General features: G+C 37.1%; 1 protein-coding gene and 1 pseudogene across 1 annotated transcript in view; one reads left to right on the forward strand and one right to left on the reverse strand.

The window, feature by feature from the left end:
• KCNH8 (potassium voltage-gated channel subfamily H member 8) overlaps positions 1-22,855 on the forward strand; it is a 406,549-nt gene that overhangs the window by 6,472 nt on the left and 377,222 nt on the right. The gene's annotated exons all lie outside the window — the stretch shown is intronic.
• Positions 9,999-10,374, reverse strand: LOC102986980 (60S ribosomal protein L31-like; annotated as a pseudogene).

Below are 22,855 nucleotides of genomic sequence, written 5' to 3' on the forward strand. Positions count from 1 at the left end.
GCGCAGGCTCAGCGGCCATGGCTCACGGGCCCAGCCGCTCCGCGGCATGTGGGATCTTCCCGGACCAGGGCACGAACCCGTGTCACCTGCATTGGCAGGTGGACTCTCAACCACTGTGCCACCATGAAAACCCCGATAATTTTGTTTTGACATCATCATATAGAGGAAAATAGATAGCTAACATGTTAAGGGTGGAAGTTATGCCCACAATTTTTTCTAGGCTCTGGCATTTGGTGTTGCCTGTAGACCAGATCCAACACACTTCTGGGAGGGCACAGTCTCTCTTAGGAAATCTTTACTTTATTCAATCAATCAAACATTTCTTCAGTGCTATTATCCATGCTGACTATATACAGAGCCATTATGCTAGGATCTTTGGGATAAATCATGATTGTCCTTCTCTCAAGAGGACAATAAATGTATGCACAAATTACCATCACATAGGTTGGAAGGGGATGCGACTGTTCAGGGTGAAGGACTGTACACTTAGATGAGGGAGGAATAATTTCCTTGCCGGGGGGGGGAATGAGCTGGGGGGAGTCATATAGTAAATGACTTCTGGGTGGGAATGATTGGCTCATATATGATAAGGACAAAAAACAGTATTCCATTTACTTGGTCAATCTGTGCAGCACTTGTCATTGAGGCTGGAAAGGGGGGCCTTTAAGGAGAATACCAAGTATCTTAGAGGACGTGAAGGGGGCAACGTAGAGGCAACAGGACAATGGAAAGTCAATAAAGCCAGATGAGGAACATCTTTGAAGCCAGGGTGCTTTGTCATAATAAGCCATCGGAGGTGGTAGACCCATGTCTCGGTAAGAGAAATGTGTTGTCCTGTAAGCCTGGTGTAAAAGCTCTCAACATTCCCATGTTGCACAGGCTGATGCATGATGCAGGAGAAATGTCAACTTGAAACTGAAGATATTTCTTCTTCTTTTTTTCTTTTTCTTAATTGAAGTATAGGTGACATACAGTATTACATGTTACATGTACAATAGAGTGATTCACAAATTTTAAAGGTCATATTCCACTTATAGTTATTATAAAATATTGGCTGTATTCCCCATGTTGTACAATATATCCTTGTAGCTTATTTTATACCTAGTAGTTGTACCTCTTAATCCCGACCCCTATATTGCCCCTTCCCCCTTCCCCCCTAAAGTGTTCATTCTTTCTAGCTAGAAATTACTTGTAGCTTTCACAAGAGTTTTTACCATTTTTTCAGCTTCTACCCATTAAGGTTTACAATACTTAGTGTCTGAATTTTAGCTTGGGCTCTCTGGACAAAGCTGAGAGTCCCTCAAGCCCGTGGGCCTCAATGGGAAACAGCTACCTTGGCTTGGTCTTGCCACTGAAAAAGCAAGATATTGTTGTACTGTGTGTGTGTGTGTATCTGGCCCCTATGTCTAGATGCTTTTAATTAACTATTTTCTTAAAACATTTATTTTATATTGGAATATAGTTAATTAACAATGCTATTTAGTTTCAGGTGTACAGCAAAGTGATTCGGTTATACATGTAGAAGTATTACCTCTTGCAGTGTTTCCAGGTGTGCATACCAAATCACTAAGACACTTCTTACTATCTGTCCTAATAAAGGCTTTACACTTGAACAAGGGTCCCCTATTATGCAGCAGAATTGCGTGTTCTTCATTTGCTTATGGATGTCTGCTCTGCCCAGGAAGCTAACTTTCTCTTAGGAAAGGGAAAGATTGATTTCTCACCACAAGGTGAGTGCTGTTCTCCTCCAGGGCTGCTCACCCCTGTGTTGTACTGTAGAATGACGCCTGTGGAGAAGAAAAAGAATTGAGGGTGTGCTAGAGTTCCATCCCCATGAAGCCACTGGAGAAATGCCAACAGACACAGGTACAGAACTGCAACATCTGCAGAGATAGTCCGTTCACCCAGGCCATACATATTTGCTGATACAGTCTAAACACTAAGTTTTTAAATCCATTTTGGTTTAGCAGAGCCTACAAACAAAAATGATGAGACTTCAACTTTACCTGTGTTATAGTTCATACTTAGCAACTGGAGCGATTGAAGAGTTTTCTTAGTAATTTAAGCAGTCAAACGTAGTTCTTGGCTTATAAATTCCCTGGAAGATTTTGCTTTCCTTTTTAGCTGTTAATACAACTATCCATCTCCCTCAAGCCCTTCAAAATTCACATGTCCCCAAATGAACTAATAATCTTTTCTAGCCCATGAAGCCTATTTATTCTCTGGCCCCATAATTGGCATCACCACCCACCCATTTCTTCAGGCTAGAAATCTGAGTCGGCCTCGACTGCGCATGCATCAGATTGGTTATCAGGTCCTTGAGATTTCACTTAGAAATGCCCTAATTTGGCTTCTCATCTCCCTCTTCCTTGCTTTTACTTTAGTTTGGATCCTGTTTCTTAGCGACACAATTGCAACCTTACTCTGTCTAGACTCCCATGGCCACAAGCTCTTATCCGACCCGCTTGTACCCCCTTCAGTCTGCATTGTCCCCAGAGTGATTTTCCTTAAAAGCACTATCATCATTTAATCATGTAACTACCTACCGGTTCCCTGCTACCTCTTGGAGGATGTCCAAAGCGCTTTGGGTCATCTAACCCCAAGATGATTCGGCAGCGTCTTTTCCAGCCACTGCCTCCTGAGGCTGCAGACATACTCACCCCAAACACCCCGCTTGCTTATCCTGGGCCTCTGCATGGGCACCCATCCTGAAGGTCCCCTTCTGTCTAAACTCTTTCTGTGAGGCTCCAAGTAGAGCCAGGTGACATTTCCTCTCTGCTGCCATGTTACCTTGCCCATCCCATCCCTCCAGTCAGCTCCTCTGTGTGCTCTAATGATCTGCTTTCAGATTTCAACACTCAGCCGTCAACTCCTTCAAGTCATCCTCACTTGGACTTATACTTGGAAGAAAGTCTTTGCCCAATAAATGTTTTCTGGGGTAGAAGAATTTCATATTTCTTAAAGGCCAGATCTGTATATTAATTGTCTTTATTTCCCTTCAGTGGTAACTGGTACTCCTTTTATACAGTACTATGTGGTTAAATTTAGTTTTGAGACATAATTCTAGACTGGCTTCTAGCCCCTCATTTTCACATGGTTGAAGTACTAATTTATTTTATAAAACTCTAATGATAATAGTGACTACCATTCAGGGCATGTCTGCCTGCATGCTGTGTGCTGTGCTGGTGCTTTATCTGTTCCTACACAACCGAACACAGCAAGAAGGCAGGCAGTCCCCTTTCTGTTCCAGATGACAGGACTCAAGCTCAGAACTTTTCTAATGTTATCACAGTAGCCTGTGATTTTTCTACTATAGCCTGTGATTTTGCTACTATATCACACTGCCTCTAAAATGTGGTTTTTAAATAGTAAGTATAAACAGACTGGGGCAATCTGTGATATCATTTCTAGTTTCTAACTCTTGCAAAAAGGGATTTCTGCTTTAAAGGTTTTAGCCCTTTCTAGTTCATATGCTGCTTTTTTTTTTCTCTTTTGATATACTATGCTTTAAGTACTTGTCACTTAAGAATGTGTTTAGATTGGTATTTAAGACTCATATCTGGAGCTACTACGTGCACTCACTGTGCAAAGCAGTTTTGCTCATCAAAGAAAATCTACTGTCCATTTTTTTAAAAAATAAAGAAACCCATTTTCTTTGAGATTTTGGTGCTTAGAATCTGCTGACTTTAGAACTTCCTTGTGATATTTTTGTTGTCAGGCTAATCTTTCCATAGAAGATATTCTAATTCTCATGGCTGTTAAAGTGACATCATTTTGTATTTTTACCTTGTTAGTGTTTTGCAGAGGAAATTCTTCTACCTATTTTGAGTCTGCTTTTATTGGGAGAAATATATTCTCCAGTGTCAGGCACTTTTAACAGCAATCATTTACCTTTACAATGAACTTACAGTCAGAAATAAGGGTACCTAGCTCTCTAACTCTCAAATCTAATTTAAAGCTCTTTTCTTTTTTCATGTTTTTCTTTTTCTTTCTTTTTTTCTTTTTCTTTTTCTTTTTTTTTGTTCTAATAAGTCTTTTGGACAGATTTCCTTATTGTACCTGTGAGTCCAACCAGTTTCGTACTCTAGTTATTGAACTAGAGGGAACTGAGACCAGAGTGCTTTTCACGTCTTTCCATATTTTATTTGATTGTCTAGAAAAAGTGATCCATGTAAGAAGTTCAGATGTTATCAAACTGTCAATTACCCACTTTGACAGGAAGTAGCTTGTCCTTAAGTGTGATATTCTGGCTATTCCTCCAATGGAGAGAATCATGTAGAAGATTAAATGGGGCATATTTTTTATCTCAACACAGAAATAAATGTTTCTGCTGTGGTTCCATTAATTGTGAAGGAGAATGAATGTCTTGGGACTGGAGCTTTTGTTTTGTATTGTAACTTTTGATTTGAATAAACGTTATAAAGTTATTTGAAAGGTAGCTAATATTTGCCTAGCATTTCAGTGTATTCATTCTTTTTTTCCATCTCTTGAATCGCTTTTGAACTAATAGATAAAAAGTGGCTTCCTATTATAATTTTTAACATACATTTACTTTACTGTAAGTGAAGTTGAGCATTATTTAATATATTTAAATTCTATTTGAATTTCCTTTCCTGGGCATTATTTGTTCATATTCATTGCCCTTTATTAATTAAATTGTTGTCATTCTCTTTTTGACATCTATGAGCTCTTTATAGAATAACAAAATGAATACTTTACTGGTGGTGTTAATGTATATGTTTTCTCCAATTTTGGTGGGATTTTTATGTAAGTGAATTAATCAATTTCCCTCTTACGATTTCTGTGTTTTGTGTCATACTTAGAGAGGTATTTTCTGTTCTGAAATTATTTAAAAAATACATCCTATGTGTTCTACCATAGTTTCATTTTGTATATTAATTTTTTCTCCTCTATTAGTACGTTCTGTCATTTAATCTATTGAGTACAACGTAGGGATCAAATTTTTCCTTCCTAGATTCCTATCCATTTTTCTAACAATATTTTTCAATAATTCATCTTTTCTACACTGATCTGAAATGTCTAGTTTATCATATTCCATATTCCTATATGTAATTCTTTCTATATTTTGACTTGCTATCCTATTACATTCATCTATTTTTTTCTTTGTGTGTAGTTCCACAGTTTTAATTATAGAAGTTTTAGGATGTTCATCAAAAGCCTTATTCCATTCTATTTTTTCCCCCCAGAATTTTACTTGGCTAATCATACTTATTTGGAAGTCCACAGGAACTTAAGAATCAGATTATCTAGTGGAAAAAAAACCCGATGATATTTTTAATGCAATCTCCTGGAGGAAAATGACATTTTTATAATGTTGAAAATTCATATCCAAAAATTTGCCATGTATTTCTTTCACATCTTTTTTGGGATTCTCAATAAAGCTCTTGCACATTTCTGCTTTATTTGATTCCTAGTAATTTCATCTTTGTAACTGTTATGTAAAATGGATTCTTTTCTTCCACCGTTTAGTTTTTCTAATTCAGTCATGTTTATTTATTTGAAGGCTATTGATTCTTATATTTTACTGTTTTTCTAACCAGCTTGCTGAGTTTCTATTCTTTGTAATAATTTTGCAATTGGTTTTTTTAGGTTTTAAGGTAACAAATAATATTGCCGTCAAATAATAAAAAGTTTGTTTTCTTGTTTCCAATTTGCACAAGTCTTACTTTTTGTCCCCTTAATTTTTTTTTTTTTTTTTTTTTTGGCTGCATTGGATCTTTGTTACTGCACGCAGGCTTTCTCTAGTTGCAGTGAGCGGGGGCTACTCTTGGTTGCGGTGCGCGGGCTTCTCATTGTGGTGACTTCTCTTGTTGTGGAGCATGGGCTCTAGGCAGACGGGCTTCAGTAGTTGTGGCACGTGGCTCAGTAGTTGTGGCTTGCGGGCTCTAGAGCACAGGCTCAGTAGTTGTGGCGCACGGGCTTAGTTGCTCCGTGGCATGTGGGATCTTCCTGGACCAGGGCTTGAACTGGTGTCCCCTGCATTGGCAGGCGGATTCTTAACCACTGCGCCACCAGGGAAATCCCTGTCCCCTTAATTTTTTTTTTTCTATTGTCTAGTTGTTTTGGCTAGTATAAATACTATAAAAATGGTGATGATAAAGAATATCCTTCTTGTTCCTGACTTTAATGGGAATTATTTTAGAGTTTTTCTAGTAAGTATTTTTCTGGTTTTTAGTTTGAGAAATAAATATTTTATTATTAAGAGATTTTGTCATGTATTCCTATTTTATTAAGCAATTTTATCAACTCTTTTCATCATCTATTCAGATAATTCTGTTTCTTGTTGAATCAATTAATATGATAGATATTTTTGACAGTTTTTGTAATATAAACTATCTTTGCATTCTTTCATTAAAGGTTTCTTGGACATGTTACTGGGTTTTACTTGTTAATGTTTTACTTAGCATTTCACTTAGAATTTTACTTGTTAATGTTTTATTTAGAATTTTAGAATGTGTGTGTGTAATAATCATTTTTTCCTTTTTTTTGCATGTGTGTATTATTGGATTTTTGTTGGGGACCACAGATCCATATCTGTGCTACTTATAATGTAGAGTCATTGGGTTTAGAATTTGTGCCAAATTTTTCTTATTTTAATAAATTATCATTATTTATTACATTGGTGAGGTTTATAATGGTATAATTTACATGCAGTAAAATCACCCCTTATAAGTGTATAATTTGATGCATTTTGCAAAATGTGTACAGTCATAAAACCACCACCACAATCAAGATTTGGAACAGTATCTCTCCCCGCTCTCCCCAAGGTCAGTACCCTTACCGCCTCCCCCTTCCAGTCCCTAGGACAACTAATCTGTTTTCCATCCCTGTGGTTTTGCCTTTTCTAGGTTGTAAGGTTAATGAAATCATACAGTATGTAGCATTTATTTTGTGTGCCGGGGGGGTGGGGCGGGGAAAGTGGAGGTGTCACTTGGCATAATGCTTTCGCAATTAAGTAATTTTTTTGCATGTGTCAGTAGTTCTATTTTATTGTTGAAAATTTTATGCAGTTTTGATTTTGAGCTTTCTTACACATGTAGAAAAAAATGAAGCAACAGTAGTTAATGTATTGATTCAATAGTAGAAGAGCTTCGTAACTATTAATACCATCAGGGTTTTCTATGGAAAATCAGTTAATCTTAATAATACTTGAGGTTTTTTTTTTTTGCGGTACGCGGGCCTCTCACTGTTGTGGCCTCTCCCGTTGTGGAGCACAGGCTCTGGACGTGCAGGCTCAGCGGCCATGGCTCATGGGCCTAGCCGCTCTGCGGCATGTGAGATCTTCCCAGACCGCGGCACGAACCCGCGTCCCCTGCATTGGCAGGCGGACTCTCAACCACTGTGCCACCAGGGAAGCCCAATACTTGAGTTTTTGCATCAAATTTATGGGTATAAGTAAAGCTTTCCAAAGTTTGTTTTATAGAAGGTAAATCATATATTATTTTAAATGTTATTGTAAATTCAGTTAAATGGATCATTAAAAATAAAGTTACTGGGATTCCCTGGTGGTGCAGTGGTTGAGAGTCTGCCTGCTAATGCAGGGGACACGGGTTCGAGCCCTGGTCTGGGAGGATCCCACAAACCGCAGAGTAACTAGGCCCGTGAGCCACAGCTACTGAGCCTGCGCCTGCATTGGCAGGCGGACTCTCAACCACTGTGCCACCAGGGAAGCCCAATACTTGAGTTTTTGCATCAAATTTATGGGTATAAGTAAAGCTTTCCAAAGTTTGTTTTATAGAAGGTAAATCATATATTATTTTAAATGTTATTGTAAATTCAGTTAAATGGATCATTAAAAATAAAGTTACTGGGATTCCCTGGTGGTGCAGTGGTTGAGAGTCTGCCTGCTAATGCAGGGGACACGGGTTCGAGCCCTGGTCTGGGAGGATCCCACAAACTGCAGAGTAACTAGGCCCGTGAGCCACAGCTACTGAGCCTGCGCATCTGGAGCCTGTGCTCCGCAACAAGAGAGGCCATGATAGTGAGAGGCCCATGCACCGCGATGAAGAATGGCCCCCGCTTGCCACAGCTAGAGAAAGCCCTCGCAGAGAAATGAAGACCCAACACAGCAAAAATAAAATAAAATAAATTAATAAACTTCTACCCCCAATATCTAAAAAATAAATAAATAAATAAATAAAAATAAAGTTACTTGTTTTGTGATGAGAAGACAAATGTAGGTTTTGGTAGAGCACAGTGTCATAGTAAAGACAATGTTTATTAAATTAATGTATGGAGAAGGAAGAAATGTGCTTGGACTTGGATGTAGTGAATGCATAGTACATTTTTGTGCCCCCAAAATGGTGCGTTCTATCAATCACTATAGAGGCTGTAATGGTCAAAGTTACCAAATATGTTTATATATGAAGAATTAGTTACAGTAGTTACACTACATGATGTTTGTTAAATACAGAAAAAACATTTGGCATGGCAATACATGTTTTTTCTTTTTACTGTCGTTATCAGTCATAATTTTAAAATGTCTGAGCCTTTGAATGAATGCTTTGTAAGCAGTCTAAGTGTCTGACAGTTATTATTCATTTCTGAATGAACCTTTTATATTTTCTTTTCATTTTATTTGAAATCACTTGAAAATATTTAATCAAAGTATTTAATAAACAGAGTATCAAAAACTTCATTTTAGTGTATAGCGAGGATTGTAAACCAAACTGTAAGACAAGAATACATTGAAATGTATCACTAGACAAGCAAGGGGAAAAATTAAACAATAAGAGCTCAGACTAAGTGCTAGATTTAAGAATTTTCCTTTGAAATATTTCAACTTGGAAGACTTTTTTGATGAAGCTTCTATATTTAATTGGATACATTTATCAGTACTGAAACTGAATGCAGTTGAAAAGATCTGTGATTTTGCAGCACCTACATTTGACAAAACACTGAAAAGAATTATAGAGATACCTTTTATGACAAATTTTTTATATTATAGAAATTTTTGAAGGTAATTACTCTGAATAAAGAAAAATGAGAGGACCAATGAGGTATTTGAACTGAAATATTTACACTTTTCAACATATAGAATTGAGATATTGTCAATGTAGCAAAATTTGGGGGACAAATAGAATTGAGAATATCCTCTGGGTAGCAGAATTTGTCATGTGTCTACAAGGTATTTCAGCAACTACAGAGTATCTTTTCAATGAAAACTTTTCATGGTCTATAGCAAAGAGTTAATTGAAGATGTCCACAATTTCAAATTTATTTACCATAAAATGCATTGTTGAGGAAAATTACAGGCAATTTTATGGAAAAAATTTAAATAATATATAGATACAAAAGAGATATTGTTTAGAATAATACCAGCAACTTGGCGTAATAGACAAATATGGCTAAGTACATGACAAATATGTGAAAATATAATGAAAAATCATTGTGCTTAGGTGCTTATTTTATTTTCTGGTAATATATAGATGCTATCTCTAGAAATAATACTATGTTTCAAAATAGTTTTGGAAGAAAGAAAGGTTATAGGTTCACTGATACAGTAGAACTAGTCAAAAATAAAAAAGTAAATACTTTAATAATTATATAATTTTATTCTTTGATACCTATTTTCACTTTCAAAGGATTCCCCAAGTCATCCTATGTTATGCCCACCTCATAACAAGATATTCACAGCTGTTTGAAATACTGCTTTTCGACCTCCTTAGGTCTCCAAGTACACATTTCTTTAGGTTAGACTTTTTATACAATTTACTTTTGATACTATCTTCTGAGGTAGATTGATGAAGTTGGGGAAAATTTTATCCCCCATTTGTAATTGTTAATATAAATATTAAAATAAATTTTCATGTGTTTATATAACACTGTTTGCTATCTCTTTAATTTTGTTATACCAGATACCTTGACTGGAAGTGACTTGGGTCACTATTGACCTGTGATTATTCCTAAATATTTTTATTGTCATTTATTTATTATTTATTTTTTGCCGTTCTATAACTTCACTGAACAATCAGCAGTTAGTTCTCAGCCGCATTAACTGTCTGTAGATTTTTGAAAGTGGTGGCAGGTACATAGGTAACCAGCGTATAGAGCTTGTTTGGTGAATCTTCATCTTCATTACGTTTTCTGGACAACCGCACACGGATACGGTATGGGACATTCCTTATTCCTCTGGCGCAGAAGCTTTGTTGAGCCCGGTGTCAACGCGTACATCTGGAGTTCCCATTTCCTTCATGGCAAACTTCTGGATTTCTTTGAGCGCCCGAGGGGCACGCTTCTTGAAAGGCACTCCAGGGATGCGCTTGTGAATATTGATAGTGTATTCTCTGGTCACCACCTCCTTGATGGCGGACCGGCCCTCTTCTTCTCGCCGCGCTTCTTTGCCGGAGCCATCCTGACGGGCTATTGTCCCTATTTTAGAGAAGAGGACGCAGAGGACCCTAGAGAGCCTCAATATTTTGTCTCAAACTGGTACATGAAAGGGACGGACTCTTATTCTCATCCTTCAATTGCAAAACCCGTGTTCTTCCTTCAACTTTACTCTGATTTTCCTTTGAAAGAAGAAAAAGGGAGAAGAATTGACATTTAGTGAGTAACCATGAACCCAATGCTATGTTTGGTATTTTCACCTATATTAGTTTATTTAATCTCTGCAGTACTGCAAGGTAGATGTTTTTATTCCTACTTCGTGGATAGGGAAATTGAAACCCAGGAAGGCTGAATAAATTGCCAAAAGTCACACACTTTACAGGTAGTGAAGCTGGAATTTACACATTTTGTTTTGACTAAGCAGTCTGGGTTTAATTAAAAAGACAAAAAATTGGAGCTAAATTGTAAGGCATTCAGTTTATTAGGATTAAGATCTTAATGGTTATGGTTGACTTCACTTTGAGATATAAACCACTTTTGTGCTTTTTAAGAACATACCATTTGGGAAACTCAATTCAGAAAGTTACAAAGTGGCAGTGTTTTATAAACAGTAGTTAGTGAATTGTCCAGGAATTTACTTCCATTGTTAGAATAAATACCCCAAATGGTTTCTTGTTATGTGAGGGGTCATGGTTATTTGCTGGAGATAAGTTGAGTGCCACAAGCCTAGAGTTATCTATAGAACAATGTTACACTAACTTGAATTTTAAAATGCTTCTGGCCAGTCAGTGGTTGCATAGGAGTGGGAGGGGATGGAGAAGGGTGGAATCACAAAGAAGCATGAGGAAGCTTTTGGGGCTAGGTAAGGTACATCTGCTGTGTTCTTAACCTCCTATTTCTTTGTTTCCCTTCTTTAACAGTTCCCCAAACTCTATCCCAACATGTACACTCATATAGATACACACACACGCACGCACGCACACACACACACACACACACAATGTATAATTTAGTATCACTTCAATTAAATGTTAATTGCTCCCAAAGTATAATATCTTATATAATGTAATAATTTCTCAGGCTTAAAGAATTTACAGCATTTTCCAATACCAGAGAGTTAGATGGGGGAGAGATTTTGGAAATGTGAAATGGCTTGTGTTTTTTCCGTGAACTGGCTTAAGAATGTTCAACGTCTTTTAGCAAGAGTACGAGTCCCTGTGGCATGTATTTTAAGGAAAGATACTGTTCCCAGCCACATAGCCTCTTTATTAGTCTTACTTGTTCTAATGTCCTCATTTATTTGTTTTTATAAATTATATATATTTCTGTGAGCCACATGAATAATTTATTTTTTGGAACAGTTCGTCATATAAATAAACATAAGTTTTAAGAAAACTTGTGTTTTTTTTGCTTTCTGAGAGACTTTTTCACTGGCTTAGAGTTTTCTAGGTTAAATTAGGTCCTTTGGAAGATGCAGCTCATATTTTTTGCTCTTATTCATTCATTTCTATAAGGTTGCTTATTTTTCAGTGACTAGAAGGGTAGAAACTAAGATTCAGGGAAAAATGAATGATCCCTCCTAGTAACGTATTTTTTCAAGTTGTCATTTGTTGAGGGTGGATGCAAATGGCAAAGATACATGGCTTTCCTTCAGTTCTTCTTCAGTTTTCACATAGATATTCGGTAGCTTGAATCTGTAAATAAATGAGCCTATCAGGAGTAAGATGCCGTGAATGACAGATCTCCTCTGATCACTAAATTCACTTAAATGATTGCATGTATACTTTTAAGTTAGTATCTGGGATGCTTTTTGAAATGGGCAAGGAAGTGCTTCCATAGCCAAGTTTACAGAGAAAAATGAGAAATATCTCATTAACCCAGAGTGAGGAAGGCTTTTGGTGGCCTCTATAAAGTGAGAAGCTGAAATGGGTTTTGAAATCTAGAAGAATAGCTCACAGTTAACTTTGCTGTGTTTGTACGCAGATGAGGCTCATAGAGATAAGGATTTAGAGAAGAGGGAGAGAGAAAGGCACAAACTGTGCACGTATGTATCGTGGCAGAAGGACACACTGAGTCGTTAATCTGAGCTATTCACAGTGGATAATTCGTGAGAAAAGGATAGAACATTTAGACCAATATTTAAATAAATTCACCTAAGAAGGAAGGAATTATATATATGACTATGATTTTCTTGACCACTGCATATTCTATATATTGCAATTCATCCTCAGAGAAAATAATTCTCTTTGCTTCCCCAGGACTTAAGTGCGCACAGATTCTCAGCAACTGTTTATGAGGTTTGACAGCCCAAAGTTGCCACAGGCAACGTTATTGATCTTTGATCTGTGCTAGTATCTAGCACCTGTGTGTTAGACTCACATTCCTGTTTCCCCTCCCATCACCACTGTGATTCCTTCCCCTCAATATCCCTACCACCACCCTCACATCATCTCATTCTCTCTCTTCTCTCTTCTGTGCCTAAAAAAATAAAGAGAGAAAGGAAAAGATGAAGGGTAGATACCCTGAGGCAGGTAATGTTTCCTCCTTCCTCTTCCGTGGCCTCCCCTCCAGGCTGCATCTCTGCATGGCATGATTTCTTCCCTCAGCTCAGTGGTGTTTGACATCTTTACCTCTGGCCTTGGTACTAGGCTTTAGAAGGCAACGGTATTTTAAGGATTTTTTTCTGTATATTTTCAAATACAGTTGAACAGAGTAACTTTTTAAGCCAAAACTATGGTGATTTCCTCAAAAATCATATTAAAAACGCCTCCAAAGGATTCTACAGACATTAAGAATTAAGTTTCTGCAGTTCTCCTGGCAAGTTCATAAATCTCAGGACCCCCTCTACTTTTAGGGAAATGGAAAAATACCTTGGGTGAGGTCAGGCAAGCCAGTCAATAGTCAGGGATGTACTTGAAAAGCCCTAATTGGGATCTCCTTCACTTTTTTAAGGAATATTGATTTTTTTTAATGTTCTCAACCTTCAGAACTAAATCAAAACTGAATTTTCATGTTTCATGAGTTTATTTTCCCATTGTGTCTTAAAGCATGTTCCTTATTCAATCTGCCTGATATCTACTACATGTTTTAGAATGTAATTAATAAAAATATTCACTATCCTCAAGGAGATGATGTCCAGCCTAGGTGATGAATATGAGTGTTATTTCCAATAATAAAGTCTGGAGACTGTTATAATGGAGAAACATATAACATTTGAATTATTTTGACTTCTATATAGTAAAAATTTTATGCCTGTTTTCTTTAAGAAAAGGAATTTTTGAGTCTATCTATAATCGTTTTGTTTCTGCTAGTGAAAAGAATTGCAAAAGAAAGTAATATGCTAATATCCCCTTTGAATTAAACACCAATCATTTTATGTTTTATTTTATAGAGTCTTTGACCAGCTCATTCATGAGAATGTGCTTTCTTTTTCTTCTCTTCTCCTTCTCCTTCTTTTTTCTGATGATGAATCTGGCCTCCTTACCCCAGATGAAGTGCCATGAGTTTTTTTTTTTTTTTTTTTTTTTTGCGGTACGTGGGCCTCTCACTGTTGTGGCCTCTCCCACTGCGGAGCACAGGCTCTGGACGCGCAGGCTCAGCGGCCATGGCCCACGGGCCCAGCCGCTCCACAGCATGTGGGATCCTCCCGGACCGGGGCACGAACCTGCGTCCCCTGCATCGGCAGGCGGACTCTCAACCACTGCGCCACCAGGGAAGCCCACCATGAGTTTTAAAGGACATCCCCACACTGGGATAAATACTTTCAGAGTCCATACATTTTTAATGGATTAGCTTGTTCTAAATATAGTAATTTAGAAATACTCTCTTCACATTTAGCTAAAAATATATGAACTTGAAGAAGTTCATGACTTGAAACACATGCAGAATAACTGCTTTGTTATTTTATCACACACTTTTTTCTGTACTCATTCTTTTATTTTATATTGGCAATGAATACTTCAAGTGACTCTAAATAGTTGAGATGCCACTTTATAATAATATTTTCTGTAAACTCCATGAGAACATAAAGACTAATTCTGCCACACTTTCTAGTATGTTTCTTCTGGAAATACTGTATTATCACCTTTGATCACTTCTAATATTAAAGTTGGTTTATTGTCTTGATTTTTCTGTGGATCATATGTTTATCCAATTAAATGTAAAGGCTGATTGTAAATTGGTTCTCCTAATACGCTCTCTGACACTTCAGAGGGGAAAAAAACCCCTGTGAGCTATTTATATTTACATTTGAATTCAAGTACAAGTTCTCATACAGTACAGACTTCACCTTAGACAATTTCCTCAACTAATATACTTTCAGCAGCTGTGTGGGAGTTTAGGATCAGTTTAACTACATTAGCTTGTTTACAAATAATGCTACCTAAAATGATAAAAATTCAAATCGTGATGTCAGTACTTCCTCTGGACTTGTTTCCTATTATTAGGATTTTCTCAGAAAATGTATGCTGCTGAGTTGGGGGTGAAATATTTGTTTACCTCTTGTCCTCTAATATTTCACTCTGTTTTTACTGTCAAGTAGATTCAGAAGGCCTTCTCTGGTAAATCATTAAAAGAGACCTGAAGAATTATCCTGTTTCAGCTTCTTATTTGAAGATAAGGAAAATGAGGCTTAGAAAGGCAACATGACTTGTCCAGGGTCACATAGCTGGTTAGAACCCATGCTTTTTATCCAGTGTCATGTTTGTTCTGTAGGTGAATAAGTGAAATTGAGAGAATATTTGACTTTGAGACTCTAACGTGTCTTTTCTATGTAGACTTTTATTCCACGGGAAATGTCATTTCTACCTAGACTCTTATTCCATGGAAATTGATGTTTATGTTTAAAATAGTAAATATCTTAGAAGTTGTGAGCTTTTGCTTGGACAACAGTGACTAAAATGATAACTTTAAAGTATTTTCTAAGGAAATACATTGTGGACAATGTAAAGTTGAGGTTAAGCAAAAGCAGAAAAATGAAAACATAATGAAGACTCAATAAAAAACAGAAGACCTATTAAGGTTTAAAACATGATTCTGAGTCTTCCAGATTTCTCATGAGAGGCCGTGTCTACCTTGGTACCTTGGTAGAAATTGTTCTCTAAGAATATTCTATGAATTCTTTTTCAATTAGATACTAACACCCTTGATTATTGGTTGAGTTCTAAGCCTTATACTGGATGTTTTGCATGTTCCATTGGGCGGCACTGTTCTCTTAGGTTAGAATCTCCTTTTTTTCCCTCTGAAGCAGAAATGGCCTGTAGTAGCCATCCCTGAAGGTGGACACAATGGAGGGGAAGGAGAATCATTTTTTAATTTTCATTTTGGCAAGTTAAAAGTACCTTACTGAATCAGTGTTTTGGGATTTGTGTTAAGGTTCCAATATCCGAAAGTAATAAATAATTGACACTAAGTTAAATATCTGTATTCCACATGGCATGAAACTATTGTTGTCTTTGTGGGTAGTCACATCCTGGCCGTAGAGTGACTTTTCTTCTAGGAGCTTTCAGAACTTCATCCAGCAACATTCCAGTTGGGGGTGGGCATACAAACGTGGACAAAGCACTGTCCTTGAAAGGTACCTTCTCTGACCGCTTTAGCTTACAGGAATCTCTCCCTTTTTCCCCAGTACACATAGTACTTCATTCTACATCATTCTGCACTACTTTGTAATATGTATAACTTGTCTTGTCTGAGACACTGTAAGCTTTTTTAGAGCGGTGCTTTTATTTTTGTAAATTCAGATATTTATTAACTTGTTGCCATGTCAGAGCAATGATCCATTCAATAAACGTTTACTGAGCACTTACTATATGCCAGACACAGTTCCAGGTACTAGGGATATAGGTGTGAAAGATTCAGGAAAAGCCCCTTCCTTTATGAGTCTTCTATTCTGATGGTGAGGGTGGGAGGAAACCCTAAACACACAACATGAGTTAAGAGAGAGATACACAATATTAAGAAAATATAAGGGAGAAGAAGAGTAAACAAGGGGAAAAGAGGTAGTCTCTTTAGATAGGATGATCATAAAAAGGCTCTTTAAAAGTGACCTTTAAGCTAATACTTAAATAATGAGAACAAACCAGCAATGGAAAGATTAGGGGTAGGGAAGGAATGTCCAAGGCAGATAGTTCATGAGGGGGAGAGTGATATGAAGCAAGTTGTGAGTGATAACAACAGGCTGAATCACGCAGGGCCATATAGGGCCATGGAGGAAAGGAATTTGGATTGTGTTCAAATGGAAACAGGAAGCCAGTGTAAGGTTTTGGGGAACAGAGTGGTATTATCACTTTGGCTGTATTGGGAGAAAACATTGTAGATAGACATGAATGGAAGCCAGCTCTTCATATATTTTATTGTCTTCTATAGACCTGGATGGAAAGCAATCTTCTTGATGGGTCCCTTTGAGTCATGGGGGGTTTTTTGTGCGTGTATGTATGTGTATGAGGGTGTCTTGGGGAGGAGTAGGATGTGGGTTATTCTTCTATATGCAAGGGTAATTAGAGATATGGGAGGCACTGACTGAGTCGAAAAGGATCTTGATGCCTGAGGGAGCAATAGAACTTGAAGGAAAAGACAGACTGTATTTGAGAGAGGAAGTCAAGCAGGCATGATGGGGCAGGCAGGTGGCCAGGGAAAGGAAGAGGACAGACCTGGACCTGGGCAGGCAGGGACTCACTATTTTACGGGTGGGTTGAAGGCCGACTTGAGGTAGTTTAATGAACACAATGAATTTCCATGTTTTCTTTTTTCCTCCTTTTGTTGGGCCAAAGGTAATATGGGCTAGAGTGATGTGGTCTAATATCATGTAGTCACGTATACGTAAAGTACACATACGTACTTTTCATATATTGTCATGTATTCGTCCCAGCAATTTAAAGTTGAGTACTACTCTTCCACAACCCCTTATCCAAAACCCTCGGGGATAGGTGGGTCTTGGAATTAAGAATTTTTCAGACGTTAGTTAAGATAATATGATGCATGTACTAGATGTTACCTAATGCCCTATTGGAGTCTGGGGTGGCACCCTGTAATGGAACATATTAATATATGTTTTTTATTGAGAAATAGTTAATTTACAGTGTTGTGTTAGTTTCAAAGGTACAGCAGAGTGATTCAGTTATACAATTCTTTTTCAGATTCTTTTCCATTATAGGTTATTATTGAGTATAGTTCCCTGTGCTATACAGTAGGTCCTTGTTTTTTATCTCTTTTGTATAGTAGTGTGTATATGTTAATCCCGAACTCTAATTTATCTATCCCAAACATATTAATATTTCTGCAGCAAAACATATTGTTATTCACACAATATGGGAAGCATTAATAATATGAGTAACCTCACATCAGTTCAGGTGAGGTTTGCAAATAAGAGACTTGGTGCTAAGCTTTCAAAAAGCTTCCTATTTTCAAAGATTTTTAAAAAAAATTTAGAATCAAGAGATTTTTACTAAGGAGGAAATTAAGGTTTAAGGAATTTAAGTGACTTGTTAAATAGTAGGGCTGGAATTTGAACACCGCCTTGGCTGACCACAAACTCTGTGATCTTAATCACATCATACCACTTCTATAGAAATGATGACTGCTGTTTATAAATAGCTGTCCTGTATATAAAAGCACATACATGTGTATCGAGAGATAGATAGCTATAAAGGAACTACAGTAAAAAAATGCCTGCTAATAACTTTAAAATCTAACCATTTTCTGTGGATGAGTACTGTCTCTGTAAATTGTTTTATATTGTTTCTAGCATGGTACCAGCTATAATATTAATAATGACAAAATTATCTTGTGATACGTTGAAGATTTAATTATGATAAATCTAATTAATGACAATTAAATGACTTAATTTTGATAAATGATCTAAATTATGATAAATTTTAAGGACCACATTTTCTCCAATTTCCTGCTAATTAACAGAGAAAATTTTGCATAATTATAGATGAAAACAATCTCATTTATCTTAACAGAACTTTAGAACATAAATTCAAGGAGTTGTTTAGGCTGGAGGCCATTGTCTATATTGAGTATTTGCTCTACTGGAAATAGCCAGCTAAACAGTATGGGACTCTGCAAGCAGGGAATGAGGATATTCTAGATTAAGGGAGAACATTGCAGAGATGGAAAGTTCTAGAAAGATCTGAAAATGCTAAGATTGTGGTTATTAGAGCATTTAACATGCATTTAATGTGGCGACCAAGTGACTTTTGTTCTTTCCTGAGATTCTTTTAGGACTGTTTTCTATCTTAAAAGTTACCAGAGAAATATTAGTTTGACTGAAATATACTGATTTTGAGCAGGCAGAGTTATCGTGCTAAAGAAAAGTAATTTTTAAAAACATTACCTATCTTTTGATTATTTAATTTTGTAACTTTATTTCAGACTATTCTATTCTATGTATGTATGTGTATGTGAGTCTGTGATTGTGTGTGTGTGCATGATGTACAGTTGATCCTCATTATATGTGGGAGTTATGTTCTCTAAAGTTGCCATGAATACTGAATTAGCAGATACTGAACAGTGTTCCTAGGGGAAGTACAGGGTGACCGTTCTACTGAGCCTCTGGTCACCACATTTTTGTCAAGTGATCAGTACATAATTTTGTTTTTCAAAACCTTATTTAATATGTATTGTTGATTCATTAGCATTGAACTCATGACCGACAGCACTTTACTCATGGCTGAACAAATGCATCTAACACATGTGTTTCCTCTGTGAGACATGTCACAGCCCTCTCGGGCTAAGGGACACTAGTCAGCACTTCAGCACTACGCAGGGAGGGGGGTCATTTTAAACAGCAAAATCACCAACAGAGAGCACACACACGAGAAAAACATGGCACTAACCAGACCACGAGAAGGGCTCTTGTTTACAGTATGAGAGCTTAGACAAGAAGACAGAATTACCCTGTCCTACCTCAGGTGGGAACATGACAGGTGACTCTGTGCAGGTCTGTGAATGACCGTGAAAGCACAGGTATTGATTTTGTGGTTACAAATACATTTTAATGAGTAAGAAATTCACAAATCAGTAATCCACAAGTAATGAAGATGGACTGTATAAGAATGCACCTGTGACATGTTTTGGTTAGTACAAGGTTGGAATTCTCTCTTGTTATGTTCTGTCTTTTAATTTATGATACTGTTACCAAATGCAAGTGTGCCCAATGCACAGTGAGGCCAAACAAACATAAACATCGGAGATTGGAGCAGAGAAATGTTTATTGCAGGGACATGCAAGGAGACGGGTGGCTTATGCCCCCAAAACCCCAAACTCCCTGAAGGGTTTCAGCAAATCACTTTTAAAGGCAAGGTGAGGGAGAGGCGTGGTTAGTTGTTGCAGACTTCTTGGTGTGGGAATCCTTTGTCCTTGCAGCTGTCCATGTAAGTCAGGTGGTGATGTTTCCCTAAACCTCCAACAAGGCAAATGTTTTTCTCTGTTCTTCAACTTTTCCCCGCTATATGAATGGACTCTTAAAGGTCAGAGCCCTGAGGATAGGCTATCCTGTATATTTCAGGCTATAGGCAACATTCTTTTACAAAAGGTGCAGAGCCAGCATGACTAAGCACAGGCAACAAAGCACTAGTGTTAAAGTAAAAGAAACAGATCCAAGATGGAGTCAGATTTTTTCTTCCCTGTTACAGTACTTGGTGGATAGCCAAGCCCATTCTGTACCTCCATTTGTTATCAGTCATAGGCAAATATCTCTAAGGGCAATATTTATCATCTTCTATATACATGTGTGTCACATACCTGAGTATTTAAGCACAGGCATATTTAAGAACATGTGTATTGTATATACGTACAGAGACAGAGCAAGTGAGAGAGTGAGAGTGAAAGAGAGAGATGATGAGAGAGTTCTGACATATTGATGAACAGAAGAAAGTAATTTTTTAAAGTAATGAATGTCCTAATTATTCATGCATAAAAATTCTTTTAAGTACATAAAATTAATTTACCCTCTTCTGTTTATAGACAATTAAAATGAAAAGGCTTCGTAATTAATATAATCTTAATATTATTTTAAAAGGAAGTTAATGTGAAGCCATCCATTTTCTGACATAGTTAATTCAGTTTTTGCCACACTTGTAGCTACTGAATTGGTACTTGGCTTTGCTTTTTTCCCCCCTCCTTCTTAATATAAAAATCAGTGGAATGTTTGCTTAGTATATTACCAATGCAATTCTTTGTTCATTTATCAAACTTAATTTATGGCTTCTAGTAACACTGAATAGCACAGGAAAGTAAATATAGTAATCAGGTGGCCTTTTTGGGGAAATTCTGCATTCGATTGTTAATAAGATCTAGAATTGAGGCCTCTTGGAACTAAATTCTCTAGGTTTGTATTATATTTTGTACTTAGAGATTTTTCATTGCCATATTTTGGGATCACAGAAATACTTGTTCATTTTAATTTTTTGTCTGTTTAAAAAACTAATTGGGAATAGGGAATAAAAACTGGGTGCACTGTCCATCCCTTAATCTTTAGGCTCTAACTCAATGCCTGAAACATCAGTTCAACAAATACTAATGCAGATCACTGTGCTACATATTGTTGAGAGAGTGGCTGAAATCGAGAGATGAATCTTCCCTCTCTCAAGACACTCTATAGGGAGGCAGAGGCAAGATTGGCGTGACTAGTACACAGTGTAGAGTGGAAAGGTTATCCAAGAACTAGCAACAAGGACTATGAATTGATAAACGAGACTGATGTTGAAGGAGAACAGAAAAGAGAGCACTTAGACTGGGATGTGTATTCCAAGTAGCATCTGTTAGGTAGGAAGAGAGTGTGGTTCTTCAGCAGATCTTGCTGGAGCAGGGCATTCTTGAAGGTAAATCGTGGTGTGGCAAGTTTTCGCAAGGCTGCGGTGGTGATTGGGACATAATGGTTCAGGTCCTAGAAACAAGGTAATATGGTAGGACTTTAATAAATAGACAATAAAGAGCTATTGCAAAATATTGAGCTAGTAAACTCAGAGCCTCAAATTCCCTCTAGCAATGGCATTTAGAAAGATTAGAAGAGATGAAATATTAGTGGCAAAGGAACCAGTTAGGAATTGTGTGAGTGGTATCAGGAGACCTGAAACAGAGAAGGAGATTTGAACTAGGAACATGGAGATGAATGTGAGCGACATTGTCAAGAAAGAATATGTTTTTAATGTAGAAAATACTGTTCATTTGGCTGAAGAATTCTTTACTCCAAACACTGAGTTTTTGTCGAGAATTTACTGCTAAAGGTTGTTGTTCAGGTTTTATATGGAGTGGGGAAATGTTTATTTGTTTCTCTGCAGTTTTGCAAGTTTTATTTATCTGTGATATTAATCAGATACTGTATATGAATGATCCATTTTTGAGTAACAGGGACAAAATAAACTTGCACTTAATATATTTAGTAGTGAAGCTTTAGAAATATCCCTATTAAAATTTGGAGTGGACTTCCCTGGTGGCGCAGTGGTTAAGAATCCACCTGCCAGTACAGGGGACACAGGTTCCATCCCTGGTCTGGGAAGATCCCACATGCCACAGAGCAACTAAGCCTGTGTGCCACGACTACTGAGCCTGTGCTCTAGAGCCCGTGCTCCGACACAAGAGAAGCCACTGCAATGAAAAGCCCCTGCACCGCAACAAAGAGTAGCCCCTGCTCCCCGCAGCTAGAGAAAGCCTGCACGCAGCAACGAAGACCCAACACAGCCAAAAATAAATAAATAATTAAAAAATAATTTGGAGCTAGTCAAGAATCCAGCTGTTACCTCTTTTTTTTAAAATATTGTACCAGAAGTTCTAGCCAATGTAATATAATAATAAAAAGAGAAACAAGATACACAAATTAGAAAAGGTTAGAGATCATTGTCTATGTAGGAAGCCCTGGGGAATGTAAATATTGTGATAACAAAGAATACACAAGATTATGTTGAAGAATAACAACAAAGTTTGGAGACCAGTTCTACCAGCTGGCAAGATTCATTATTTATTAAATTACGATAAGTGTATAACCAGGCAATGTGCAGGCATAACAAAAATGACCAGTGGAACAGAGTACAGAACAATGAAACAGATCTAGATATGTATAAAAACCTCACATAGGGAACTATACTCAATATTCTGTAATACCTATAAAGGAAAAGAATCTGAAAAAGACAATCTATCCATCTATATCTATATCTGAATCACTTTGCTCTATACCTGAAACTAACACAACACTGGAAACTAACTATACTTCAATAAAAAATTATCAAACTCTAAAAAGAAAATAGGGCAGAGTTGACATTACAAATGAATTGGGAAAGGGTGAGCTAACCCTTAAATTCTAAGCGGACTAAAGGCTTAGATAAATAAGTCACAAAACATGAAATATAGGAGGATACCTTTCTGATCATAGGAAGGGAAGCATTTAAAAATACACAGAGACAACTGACAAAGGATTAATCTCCAAAATATACAAGCAGCTCATGCAGCTCAATATCAAAAAAACAAACAGCCCAATCCAAAAATGGGCAGAAGATCTAAATAG

The sequence above is a fragment of the Physeter macrocephalus genome, chromosome 1 (genome assembly GCF_002837175.3).
Source record: "Physeter macrocephalus isolate SW-GA chromosome 1, ASM283717v5, whole genome shotgun sequence".
Taxonomy (NCBI): domain Eukaryota; kingdom Metazoa; phylum Chordata; class Mammalia; order Artiodactyla; family Physeteridae; genus Physeter; species Physeter macrocephalus.